The following is a 13,178-nucleotide window of genomic DNA, read 5'->3' as shown; positions in this document are numbered from 1 at the left end:
CCATTGCTGACCATCCTACTTGGGACACCCTTTCCTCCCACCCCCAAAAGCAACTGGCTCCTCTGAGAGGAATCCCAGAACAGAGCGGCGTTTTTGGGCTAAAATCAATCCCTCTCTGTAGTGTTCCTTATCGTATAAGCAAGGAGTTGAGAGAGAGGGGGGAAAATAATATAAAAATTGTTTGCGAATACCTAGATCATGTAGACACAATTCCAGTTATTTGGAAATATCAGGTAAGCGAGTTTTTTGTTTTTAATTTCCTGAGTTAACGCCTCAGTTATCTACTTCACCGTGCAGTAGCAAACTATTAAAAGAAGCTCTCAGCCTTTAATACGGAAAGATGCTGATATCGACGGATAATAATAATAGCATTTGTTAAGCGCTTACTATGTGCAAAGCACTGTTCCAAGCGCTGGGGAGCTTACAAGGTGATCAGGTTGTCCCACGGGGGGCTCACAGTCTTCATCCCCATTTTCCAGATGAGGGAACTGAGGCCCAGAGAAGCGAAGTGACCTGCCCGAATTGGCGGAGCCGGGATTTGAACCCATGACCTCCGACTCCAAAGCCCGGGCTCTTTCCACTGAGCCGCGCTGCTTCAGGTAGCGCGCGGCTTCTGGATTCATCGTCATCTAGAGCCCCTGCCAAGAAAATTTTGCCGTTTCTGCCTTTCCCAAAGTGTGATGCTCGAAATAGATTTCGCACCGCAGTGAATTTGGGGCAGACAGAATTTGAATCCTCTCTTCCCGCCGTACTGCGTCACCCGTGCCCCGCGTTGGTCACACCGCCTGACCCCGAGGACTTAGGTGCCTACGTTTCTACTCGATTGCTCTCCCCACCTGTAATTTATCTCAGTGTCCATTCACCCACGAGACTGTACGCTCCTTGAGATCAGGGAGTGTGTCTACACACTCTTTTATACTCTCACACTTAATCCCCCCTTCCGCACACAGTTAGGACCATTGATTGATTGATTTGGCGAACCATCATGCATTTAAGCAGGAGACCTATGGGGCATAGACAGGAGCGGCGAGGGCCAAGTGAGTTGGAAAAGAGAGTAGTTATCTGGTAAATTCAGTGCCCGCATAATCGATACACTGATAAATGGAAAGATGAATTTAATCAAGCTCCATAATTCAACCCCTTCAGATCCCCTTTATTCAGGAGTATATTTTCTCTTTTTTTAAAAAAAAAAAAACAGGCTGGTCGGGGTAATTGCCTGAGCTAACCCTGGGCATGCAAATCTGTAGTGAAAATAAAATGAGGAAAAGTATCAAAGTGAAAAGTATAAAATTTCAGTTCATCCTTGAGTCCAGTCAATATCTGTATTTACCGTAATAACCTGGGAGTCAAATGAGACCCAGGTTATGTTCGCAAACCATATTTTTTTTTACTTGATATATGTTTCACTGTTCGTATTTACAGTTTTAAGTGTAATCAGAGGTCTGGATTTTAGTTGTTTTTAGTATCATGTCGGTGTTCATCCTAAAGAATATTTAAGACCATCATTTCTGAACTGTTTCCTCACTCAGTGTATCTTTAAAAACACAGTTTGCTTGGTAAAGAGGGGTGGTGCGCGAACAAGTTCATCAATATTTGTACTTTCCAAGTGCTTAGTACAGTGCCCTGCACACAGTCAGCACTCAATAAATGCGATTGAATGAATATAGAATAGCATCCCCTTTGATGCCTCCGTTTCGCTTAAAACTGCAAGGAAGTGCAATTCCGGTATGTTTAGTCAAAGCAGCGTAGAGCCAACTGCAGAAACCCAAATTCCCCATTGGGATCAAAAATAATATTTCTCCTCCTCCCCACTGTGTTTTTACCTACAGTTTGCTCCATTTGTGTGTTTTTATTAGGTACCTCAGATGCATCCAAAAGACACTTCCTGCTGGTAGTGTCAAACAGGAAATTGCAGTCAGGGGGTGCGGCTTTTTAATTGGGCCCTCAGCCGAGATGTGTTGAACTGACTTGCAATTTAAAAAGCATTTGAGTGTTTAGCGTTACGGTTAAGTATGCAAGGGGTCTGCTTATTGTTAATATTTCAGTACCATTAAACGGCATAGGGTTGATTAGGGTTGATGTTGACTGCAATTAATAACTTAGCACTCACTGCACTCGTGACCTTCATCCTAACTGCCTCATCGTAACATTTTTCCCCGTGTGACTCGATTATTTATAAAACTGAAGTAATTTTCTAATCATCATTATATTTCAGTGTAACAATACAATGCCGGCTGTTTCTCAGGAATGAATTTGTATAATCTGCCTATTCAGATAAGAAAACATACAATAGTGTTAGCAGATATTTTCGTATTCATCGTAACCTCTGTCATCTTCATTGTGGTCTAAACTTGCTTATTTGCATCATGAAGTTTTGACGTGCTCCCCAGTAAAACCAAATGGTATTTGTAACGAAATGGTAGCTGCTTAGTTATTTTTAAAATACTGCTCCTTACTGTATTCTGTTTCAAAGTGTAATATAAAAGTTAGCAGATTAAGGTTTTAATTGAGACATTTCACACTCCGAGGGGGAAGGTGGGAGACGAATAAGTCAGAATTCCGTCCTCATCATTGAAATTGATCGTGTCCATCAAATATTTGACACTTCTGATGCATGTAACAGTTGACAATTTTTTTTAATCATTAAGAATGCAGTGCATTGCTTTTACCTTCAACAAGTCTCAGCGGCAGTGGTTTGGTTTTTTTGGTTTTTGTTGCCATGTGCATTTCAGATTAACCTCAGACTTCAGCAGTGTATACTTTAGAATTACAGAGGTGATGCTGAGGGCTTCTGTATCATATGATATGTAGTTCTGAGTATGTATGTGAGGTAAACTTCAGGGGAGGAGTTGAATCCGTTCTGTTTTCTTCAGGTTTAGCCTTTCTCTCTCTTTCGGCTTACTCTGCTTAACGTTGAATTGATTTAAATGGCCGTGGTAAAGGTAGCCAGGCATTCTAGATTTCTTCTCAGAGGGTAGGTGCTAGAACGGAAGTTGGAGTGTTACTCCGTCTCTTTAAACTCTCAGGGTCTGTCACTAAATTCTGTCGATTTTCCTTTCACAACGTTTCCAGAATCCTCCCTTTCTTCTTCATCCCACCTGCCACCACGCCGGTCCGGGCGCCCATCTTGACTACTGCATCCGTCTCCTTGCTTCCCTTGCCTCCAGTCTCTGCCTTCTCCAAGCCTCACTACACTCTGCTACCCGGATCGTTTTTCTAAAGCATTCCTCTCCACCCATCTCTCCACTCCTGGAAAACCTCCATCAAGTAGAAACCCCCGACTAATGGCCGTAAGGCGCTCAGTCGGCTGGCTCCCTCTCACTTATCTACTCTTTTCTTCCTCTACATCCCAGTTTACACGGTCCGTTCCTCCAGCAGCCACCACACCCACTTACCTCATCCTCATCCTTTTTAATACCCTCCCTCCCTCCTCCTTGGAATTCCCTCTGCCTTCACATCCAGCAGATTACCGGTCTAGCCATCTTCCAAGACCTTCAATCACAACTCCTCCAGAAGGCCTCCTCTGATCCATTTCTCATCTCCCCACTCGAAATTCTCCCTAACTGCCACCTCTCCATTTCTACATCACCTAAGCACTTGGGTACAATTCTTTAAACTTGCTCCTAGTTTAACTTATTTAAGTGTCTTTCTCCCCCTCTAGATTGTAGGGTCCTTGAAGGTAGCGATCCTGTCCACTAATTCTCTTTTGTTCTTTTGTACTCTCCTAAATGCTTAGTGTGTATGCGTTTGTGTGAATATATATAAATATATAGATAGATATAGATATGGATGTATGTAAATATATATGCACAAATATATATATATTTACCTTTGTATTAGAAGGCACTAGTGACAGTGAAATTCACTTAATAATGTGTTACCGAAAAGACCAATGTGGATCCCACAGTCCCTGCCATATTGTGCCCAGAAATAGATGGGCCCTTATACGTAGTCCTGTTTGATGTTTGCACTGCCCCGTTCTGTTTTCGTTTTTCCCTCCACCTCTCTCATTCCTTCCTAAACTTTTCCTTAAAAAGGTCCACTCCTTTCCGGATAGGCTGATCTACTTATTCATGGCAGTCGACTCCTAGTTTTCAGCTCAGCATTTCCTGAAGCTCTGTTTTAATGTGTCCTTAAAACATTTAACTACAGTACCCTGCACGAGGAAGGCACTCTGTGAATCCTATTGATTATTGTGGATGTTCCCTTAGAGGAAAACAAAAGCTCCTTGAATTATGGAAACAGTCAACCCTGTTTAGCCTTGTAATCTAGGATACCCGTGGAAGAAAATAGTACCTCTAATTAAAGAAACAACACACTTGCTCTAGGGTTCATGTTGTTTCTTACAAGAGGGTTATCTGCATTTTTTTCTACCTTCTTTTCAGGAACAACTATAATCTGGCTTAAGAATTTCTGGTCATAGCATCTTCTGAATTCTCAGTTAGCATCAAGTGCCAGTGGACTTATGTGATCCGTTGCGTGATGGCAGGGTTCTCAGTATGATGTAGGCCCAATATCCTACTGAGAATCAACTTCCAAGGTCCGATTACCCGATCCTCTGCTCCTAACGGTGGGACCGGGGGCCAAGTTGAATTTAAGGGCCCAGCTCTAGTTTTCAAGCCCTTAAACGCAATGGGACCCTACCCCTCTTATTCTTTCCCGAGTGCTTAGTGCCCTGCTCTGCACACAGTAGACATTTGGTAAATGCCACTGACTGACGGACCCGGGTGGGACTGGTGTGTACAAAGCAGCATGGCTCAGTGGAAAGAGCCCGTGAGCTTGGGAGTCAGAGGACCCGGCTTCTGATCCCGGTGCCGCCGTTTGTCTGCTGTGTGACCTCGGGCAAGCCACTCTGTGCCTCGGTTACCTCATCTGTAAAATGGGGTTTAAGACCGTGAGCCCCAGCGCTTAGAACCGTGCTTGGCACATAGTAAGCGCGTAGCAAATCGCATCGCTATTATTTCTTAAGATTATCTTCCTGGGCCCTCTATTGAGATGCTGACCGCCCCAGCTTTAACCGCCCTAAAGGCGTGCCTGTGGGGCACTCTAACCTCTGAAGTAGTAGTCCTAATAGGATTTATTAAGCACATACTGTGAGCAGATCACATTAGTAAGCGCTGGGAAACGAGAGATATTTGGGAATTCTAGACCGTTCCCGTCCCCTGGGAGGCTCACAACCTGAAAGGGGGAGGGCGTGTCAAGAAATTCAGAAAAAAAGCCTAGGCTAGTCTTTTGGCCATGATCTTTGATTCGCCTTGCCCAAATTGAATTCATTTCCGCGGGCTCTTTCCGAGAATTCCCTGGGCTTTCCAGCAAAGGAGAATATTGGTCCACCACTGTAATATATCTCGTCAGTGCTCCTGGAAACAAAACAGCGACGTGGAAAGCTAGGCCTTCCTTTGTCGTAAATTCTGGATTGAGTCATCTTGATATTTCTGAACAATTCAATAGTGCTACTGAGTGGGAAATGTGATCCAGAAAGCTACTATTGGCCTCTGTATCTCCCGTGCTGTTCATAACCAAACTTCCAGTTCCCGTCCACGCTTAGCATGCTGTAGATTTTGGAGGTGTTCTTTAACTTGGTGTTTTGGGACCAAAATATGGAATTTATTGGCATTGTACCTGGCTATTGTTCACTGATGCAGACTAGTCCCACCAAGAACATTGTTTGTTAGATAGGTAGATAGATGCATGGCTGTGCCCTGTGGGTCGCTAGTCTGAGATGGGGCATATTGTATGTGCGTACGTAGAGATCTACTTCTTTCACTGGTCCATATCTCCTAAATGAAAGGGAAAAAGCCATTCCACAGTGGGTCTGGCCACTCGTCAAGTATGAATTTAAGAGGAAATTATTGTCTGCGTTCCTATCAGCTCAAGCCCTGAAGCATGAGATTTGATTACCTTTCTCTCAGCATGCATAGCTGCAGTTGTGGTTATTGGCCACAAAATTATCCATCTCTTCTATAAATCTAGTTACAATATTTGATTGTAATTGCCGATAGCAGTACATTTTACAGGGTGAATTTAATATGCAAACGCAGATGATTAGAGGCATTTATTTCTATTTATCTTAAATTTACTTGCCACCAAATTGTGTCTGCCTTGTGGGAAGAGAGGCTTCGCTGAAGGTAATTCCGCTTTCATAATAATCCCAGGCATAGCTGTCAGCATCTCTCCCCTCAGGATAGTCAAAACTATATTTCTCAGCCCTTTCTTCTTCTGTCCACTAGAAAAGACTTCAGTGAGATACTGTCCAATTTAAAGCCTGATCCTCGATTTCAAATCTGTTTCTCTCCTAGCACCCATTGTGATGTGGAAGCTCGGGGAGGCGTATTTTTTTCCATTACATCTCACGTGGCCTTCCTTAGGGAAACCAGGGTGTTGTGTGGAATGAAAATGTTCCCTAACTGAATTTTACAATTTGCAAGGGATAATGAGAGACCAAGCCACAATACCTTTCTTTGAAGAGGACATGCGGGCACTTCTGCAATATCCTGTGTTTTCACAGCACATTTTGGCTGGATGGTTGTTAGGGAATTAGAGACCGCTCATCTGGCCACGCGGGTTTGTGTTGGATAGGGTGCGCCCCATATCAGAGGAAATGGTTTTTGCAAATGTGAGCAGCATCAGAGCATGAATGCGACAGCACGGGTTTTCCTAAACACAGAATTTCACAAGAACACATCCCCTGCGTTATAGGAGAACTGGGCGTGCTGGGATTCTCAATTTTCCATGATAATTATTTTGCAACAATATAATATGGGTAATTGGAATCTATAAATAATCTTAACGCTTGAGGACTGTATGAATTTGACCTGAGGGGAGACAGCGGGCTGTAGTAGAAGAGTGGCAGTCGGGAAGCCGGAGGATATGGGCCCGAGCCGTGCCGCCAGCCTGCCGTGCGACCCGGGGCAAGTCACGTAGCCTTTTTGTACCTCAGTTTCTCAACTGCAAAATGGAGATCGTGGTCCCTGCCTCTCTGTCTGGGCTGGGAGGGCAAAAATGGGCTATCGTGTGGATAAAAGTGCCAGACAAAATCTAAAATCGTAGAAATCGCCATCCTAGGTTGGAGCCACGCGAGTGTGGGACTGGTCACTTTTACCCAGAGTGCCGGAGGCCTTTTACATCACTAACACGTTGCTGTCACGGTCGGATGACTTGAAAGTCCGACGTTTCGGAGCCTGAGCTAGACAGAGAGGCCAGAGCAGTGGTGGGGCAGCGTGTGCCAGCGGGTAGAACAGCAGCAGATAAGGCTGAGCCCTGAGGCTCCCAATGGAGGAGAATCGCCTTCCCTCCAGCTTGCACTGCCCCACCGTAAACTTGAAAAAAGAAAGAGGTTGGCTGGACTCGTGTCTGGCCCAGAGCAAATCAGGAATTGGACCAGCATCAGACAATATATTTGAGTTGCCCATCAGACTTAAACCAGCCTGGTGTCTGGCCCTAAAGTTTTGACACACAGAGACTGCTACCGGAAACCCCTCTCTCCAGAATTTCGAGCTGTTAGGAAAATCGGGTAATTTTTGTTCTGCCGCCTTTCCCTCCTTTGCTCTCCCTCCTGTGGCGTTGCGAGCGAGAAGTGAAATAGCCAAAGGCTGATGGTAGATGAAGAGCGAAATAAGGGACTTGACCGGCCTCGGAATTAGCAGCAGCAGCGACGGGAGCATTTAGAGAGTACCTACTGTGGAAGAGAGAGATCTGTACTATGATCTTGGGAACGTGTACTGGAAACACATGCAGTAAAAGAACTGGCCTCTGCCCTTGAGAAATTTGTAATCTTCATCTTTATGGATTCCTCTGCCCGTTGCCCATCTCAGCTCTTAAAGACATTTAACTCCCTTCTCAAAGATATTTAACTCCCTTCTCAAACCCCGTGTCCCCTCTATACCCTATTTTTTGACCCTAATAAGCTGACCACGTACTCTCCTGAGAAAATTGAAACCATTAAGCGTGAGCTCCCTAGAATCTCCCCTGCTCTTCTCCAGTCCCTCCCTTATCCTGCCCCGTCTTTGATTCTCCCATCTTTCCCAACGGTATCTCAAGAGGACATCTCCTACCTCCTCTCAAAATCTCCCCCTTCCACCTGTGTCTCCAACCCCATCCCTTAGCACCTTAGCGAAACACTTCCCCCATCCCTTTTTTCCTCCCCAACTGCCACCTTCAACTGTTCACTTTCCAATCGCTTCTTCCCCAGTGCCCTCCAATGTGCACATGTACCCATATCCTATCCGAAAGCCCTCCCTTAAGCCCTGGCTCCATCCAGTTATCGCCCCATCTCCCTCCTACCATTCCTCTCCAAACTCCTTGAGTGAGTCATCTACACCCATTGCCTTCACTCCCTCTCCAGTTCTCTCCTCAACCCGCTCCAGTCTTCTTTACACCCTCTTAACTCCACAGAAACTGCCCTCTCTCAGGTCACCAAACACTTCCTTCCAGCTATATCCAACCACCTCTGCTCCATCCCAATCCTCCCCAAACTCTCAGCTGCCTTTGACACCATGTACCATCCCCTGTTCCTCGAATCGTTATTCAAAATCGTGGCGTCACTGACCCCATCCTCTCCTGGTTCTCCTATCTCTCTGGCCATTCTTTCTCAGTCTCTTTCACGGGTTCTTCCTCTGCCTCTAACCCTTCTAGCTGTGAGAGTTCCTCAAGGCTCAGTATTGGGTCCCTTTCTATCCTCCATCTCCACCCACTCCCTCGGAGAACTCATTCGCTCCCTTGGCTTCAACTACTGTCTCTACATTGATGATTCCCAAACCTACCTCTCCAGTCCCAACCTCTTTCCCCCTGACTTTCCCATCACTGTAGATAGCACCATCCCTGTCTCACAAGCCCATAATCGGGGCATTATCCGCGACTCATCTCCCTTCTCCAATCCACCTATTCAGTCTGTCACCGAATCCTGTCGGTTCAACCTTCACGATATCATTGAAATCTGCCCTTTCCTCTCCAGCTAAATGGCTACTGTGCTGATCCAAGCGCTTATCATATAATGATGATGGTATCTGGTAAGCGCTTACTATGTGCCAAGCACTGTTCTAAGCCCTGGGGTAGATACAAGGTAATCAGGTTGTCCCTCGTGGGGCTCACGGTCTTAATCCCCATTTTACAGATGAGGTCACTGAGGCCCAGAGAGGTTAAGTGACTTGCCCAAAGTCACACAGCTGACAAGTGGCGGAGCCGGGAATGGAACCCACGACCTCTGACTCCCGAGCCCGGGCTCTTTCCACTAAACCACATTCTCTTAACAAATACCGCAGTTGTTATTATTATTATTATTATTATTATTATTATACATTGAAAGTAGAATTTCTGCTCCTTGCCCTCAGGGAAAGCTAAAGTAAATGCGGAAGGAGCAAAACTTGCAAATTGGGATGTGGTGGGAGAAGAGAGTGAATAGGATAAAGGGAAGCAGCTAGTGGAGACCATTAAAGCCAATGGTTCTGAGTTTTTGTTTTATTCAAAGAGAAATGTGTAGTCATAGTGAAACATAGTGTGTTTTAAATGGTACTTTAAGATAATATGAGCAACTATATATAGAATAGTGAAGAAGGAAAAAATAATTCAGCCAATGCTTACAGTATTTCAACAATGACATATATATGCATATGGAAATATATATATTCACATATGTGTTTGGGTGTATATTCACATATGTGTGTATAAATGTAATATATATAGAGAGAGAAAGTGAGGACTGAAAATTTGAGCTACCGAATGGAGTGACCCAAAAATCCTGGTGTTTTTAAAATGTAGGTGTGGACTTTATATAGAGAGAGACTTTAACTCATCTTAGAACATATAAAAGGCCCTACATTAGCTCATGTTGACTGGCAGATGACTTGAGAGAATCAAGGGCTTATGTTGCCAACTTGTACTTCCCAAGCGCTTAGTACAGTGCTCTGCACACAGTAAGCGCTCAATAAGTACAGTTGAATGAAGGAATGAATGAATGAACCTGGTGGTGTCCATAAGGATGGATAGGAAGAGTTGGATTTGTGAAATATTGCAAAGGAACATAAGTAATCAAGAGTCGTCTCTATGGTTTTTTTTTTAAAACCCGTTAACTTCTACAGCCGGTTTCTTGTGGCAACAATTACATTATGTGATATTTAAGAACGGGATGTTTTAATATAGGCAAGGAATATAACTCTGATCTTCTTTCAGTGAGTATATTTAATAGAATATTTGGAAAGTGAAATTGCTCTCTGTGTGTCTGAATATCCTGGTCTGCAGGATAAATTGCAAAAGGTAGCAGCCCAGTGAAAATTCAATCTTTGCTTTACCTCCTACTGCTTAATCCTAACCTGAAAAATTCCTGTAGTGTTACCCTTGGAGTAAATCTGTTTCTGAGTGCCATTACGATTGATTTCCGTGAAATTAATTTGATCTGTCAGGTACGTGATTATGTCATCAAAATAAGCAGGTGGGAGTTAAGGGGTAAAGGTCAGACAACCAGACCAGAGGACATTCTTAAGAAAAGTGATTTCTAATTTAACAAGTATGCCTGTTCTATAACAGTGGAAGAAAATAATTCTTACAGTAGAAAGCATATGGCATATTTAGCAGCAGATATTTTGCCACAGGTGACCTTTTCTAAATATTTTGAGTAACTTGTGTAGGCTTAAAATTGTCAGAATTCAGTGCCAAGGACACTCCCGTTTCTAAAATATAGTGTTCCTCCCATTTAGCTCACTCAGAGAACGTTAGGAAACCCTGTGTTTCCCCCCCAAACCTTATTTGGCTGATTTTTTTTGATTCACCTTGACTAGGTGAAGGTTAATTAGTCAATCAGTGGTATTGAGTACTTACCGTGGGCAAAGTGCTATAGTCTCCCAAGGACTTAGTACAGAAGCAGCGTGGCTCAGTGGAAAGAGCCCGGGCTTGGGAGCCAGAGGTCATGGGGTCTGATCCTGGCTCCACCACTTGTCAGCTGGGTGACTTTGGGCAAGTCACTTCACTTCTCTGGGACTCAGTTCCCTCATCTGTCAAATGGGGATTAAGACTGTGAGCCCCACGTGGGACAACCTGATCACGTTGTATCCCCCCAGCGCTTAGATCAGTGCTTTGCACACAGTAAGCGCTTAACAAATGCCATCATCATGATTATTACAGTGCTCTGCACATAGTAAGTGCTCAGTAAATAGCATTGATTGACTGATTGAACACCCTTGCTGCATGGATATAGGACATTATCTTTTATATTACAATACATTTTGTTAGGCCCTTTTTGAATTTCGGCATACGCCAACCTATACAGCTTAACTAACAAGTTACGTTGACTGCCAGTGCCAGAGATTGGGAATGAGGGTGTTCTAGTCAACGTCTGTCACAGCGTTTTAGGAACGGTCCCAGAGAACATTTGGAGGAGAGGCCATCATGGTGGTGGGCAGTTGCTCAAAGGGTAGGAATAGGTGGAGTCCAAAAGGGGACCTCATCCTTCTTACCTCACTCTCAGGTCCCACCGGGAAACATGACTTGTCAGTGGGCCAGGAATGTGAGGGAATCATATGCTAACTCTTCAAGGGTCAAGGTAAAGCTCAGGAACCAAGATTTCCTACCTGTCCTGAATGAGAAATAATATACATTAACTACAGAAGGAGAGGAAGGAAGGATATATCAGGAGAAGAAATTGGGTCAGGAAAGAAGAAAAAAAAATGGCTGCACTGAGCTGTAAGAATAGGGAGAATGAATCCTATCTCTCCATACCCTACAGAGACAATATAAAGTGCCTTGAAATTGTTGGGTGGAAAGTCGCTCTCTGAGATCCATGTTTTGTTTGACTCCGTCTTCAGATGTCAAGCTCAATCCTGCTCCAGCTCTTCCCTCGCTAGACTCTACCTCCACCATGGTCAGGAAAGTTGGGGAATCCGCTCTTCTCATCCATGTAGCAGGGGGACAGAGACACCCGTTGGGAAATAATCCCGGCTGGTGGAACCAAGCACATTCCACCACGACTGTTCCCGGTGGAAGCCAAGCCCACAGCCTCTTAGTGATGCAGGAGATGCTGGAATTAGGGATAGCCAGGGGCCGCCTTGTCACCATTAAAGGTTGAGGCAGAGAAGATCTCTTATTAAGTCACTATGGGTCCCTCTGGACAGTGAGCTCATTGTGGGGAGGGAATGTGTCCGTTGTTGTACTCTCCCGAGCGCTCAGTACAGTGCTTTGCGCACAATAAGTGCCCAATAAATACGACTGAATGAATGAATATTCACCGTACTCTCATTTCCACGTTTAACCGTAAATACGAAAAAATGCATTAATATAATATGTGTGCTGCCTTTCTTCTGAAGAAAATAAAACCTCTTAATATACTACAAATATTATTTCTTCTCCTACTAATCCCGCTAGGCAATGGAAAGATACAAAGGGGCAATGAGAGGCACAGACTGTTAGGTGACTTCCCCGAGATCACTCAGAGTTTCAGTAGCAGAGGTTAGTATTAGATCAAGACTCCCATTTCCAAAGTACAGTCATCCGTTCACGATTCATTTTGCCTCGCAAACAAATATACAGGATGCATATTCATTTTGCTCTAAAGGTCATTTCAAATGCCAATCAAAATCTGGAGCTAGTTTTAGCCTCAAGACTTTTCTTCCAAGCAGGGGACCGAAGCATCCCCGCCCCCCAAGAGTCCGGAGCCTTCGTTGTCTTCCCAAATCTACTACGGGGGTGCATTGATGTGCAATGTATTGCAAAATAATATTATTAAAGTGGGCTTCATCAGGGGCTTCCCTGTAGCCCCTGAGAGGAAATAATGATGATCCTAGCAGCCACAGCTAACTTCTCAACACGTTCCTCTAAACATGTTGGCTTTTACCGCTGGTGTCTCCTCATTTTCCCTGTTGCCCCTGCCTAAAATCCCATCATCATCATCATCAATTGTATTTATTGAGCGCTTACTGTGTGCAGAGCACTGTACTAAGCGCTTAAGTTCCTCTGCAGCAGCTAGGAAGCTGCCTGCTGTCCAGACTCTCCCCTTCTTCCTGATTCCTTCCCTTCCCTCTTTTTGCCACCCCCCGACCCCCGGTCCCCCGAGCGACTTTACCCCCACATCTGTCATAGATTGATTTTCTCACACGCTCTCCGATTCACCGGAATTACCCATACTGAATGAGCAAGTGGTTACCATCTCCTTTAGATAGCAATTCAAGAAACTTCGGAGCTGTATGTGACCC

General features: G+C 44.5%; 1 protein-coding gene across 2 annotated transcripts in view; it reads left to right on the top strand.

Annotated features, from left to right (window-relative positions):
• RFX3 (regulatory factor X3) overlaps window positions 1-13,178 on the top strand; it is a 261,490-nt gene that overhangs the window by 126,798 nt on the left and 121,514 nt on the right. The window lies entirely within an intron of this gene.

Source organism: Tachyglossus aculeatus, chromosome X4 (genome assembly GCF_015852505.1).
Source record: "Tachyglossus aculeatus isolate mTacAcu1 chromosome X4, mTacAcu1.pri, whole genome shotgun sequence".
Taxonomy (NCBI): Eukaryota; Metazoa; Chordata; class Mammalia; order Monotremata; family Tachyglossidae; genus Tachyglossus; species Tachyglossus aculeatus.
The sequence above is the reverse complement of the archived record's forward strand: the minus strand, read 5'-3'. Positions and strand labels throughout refer to the sequence as shown.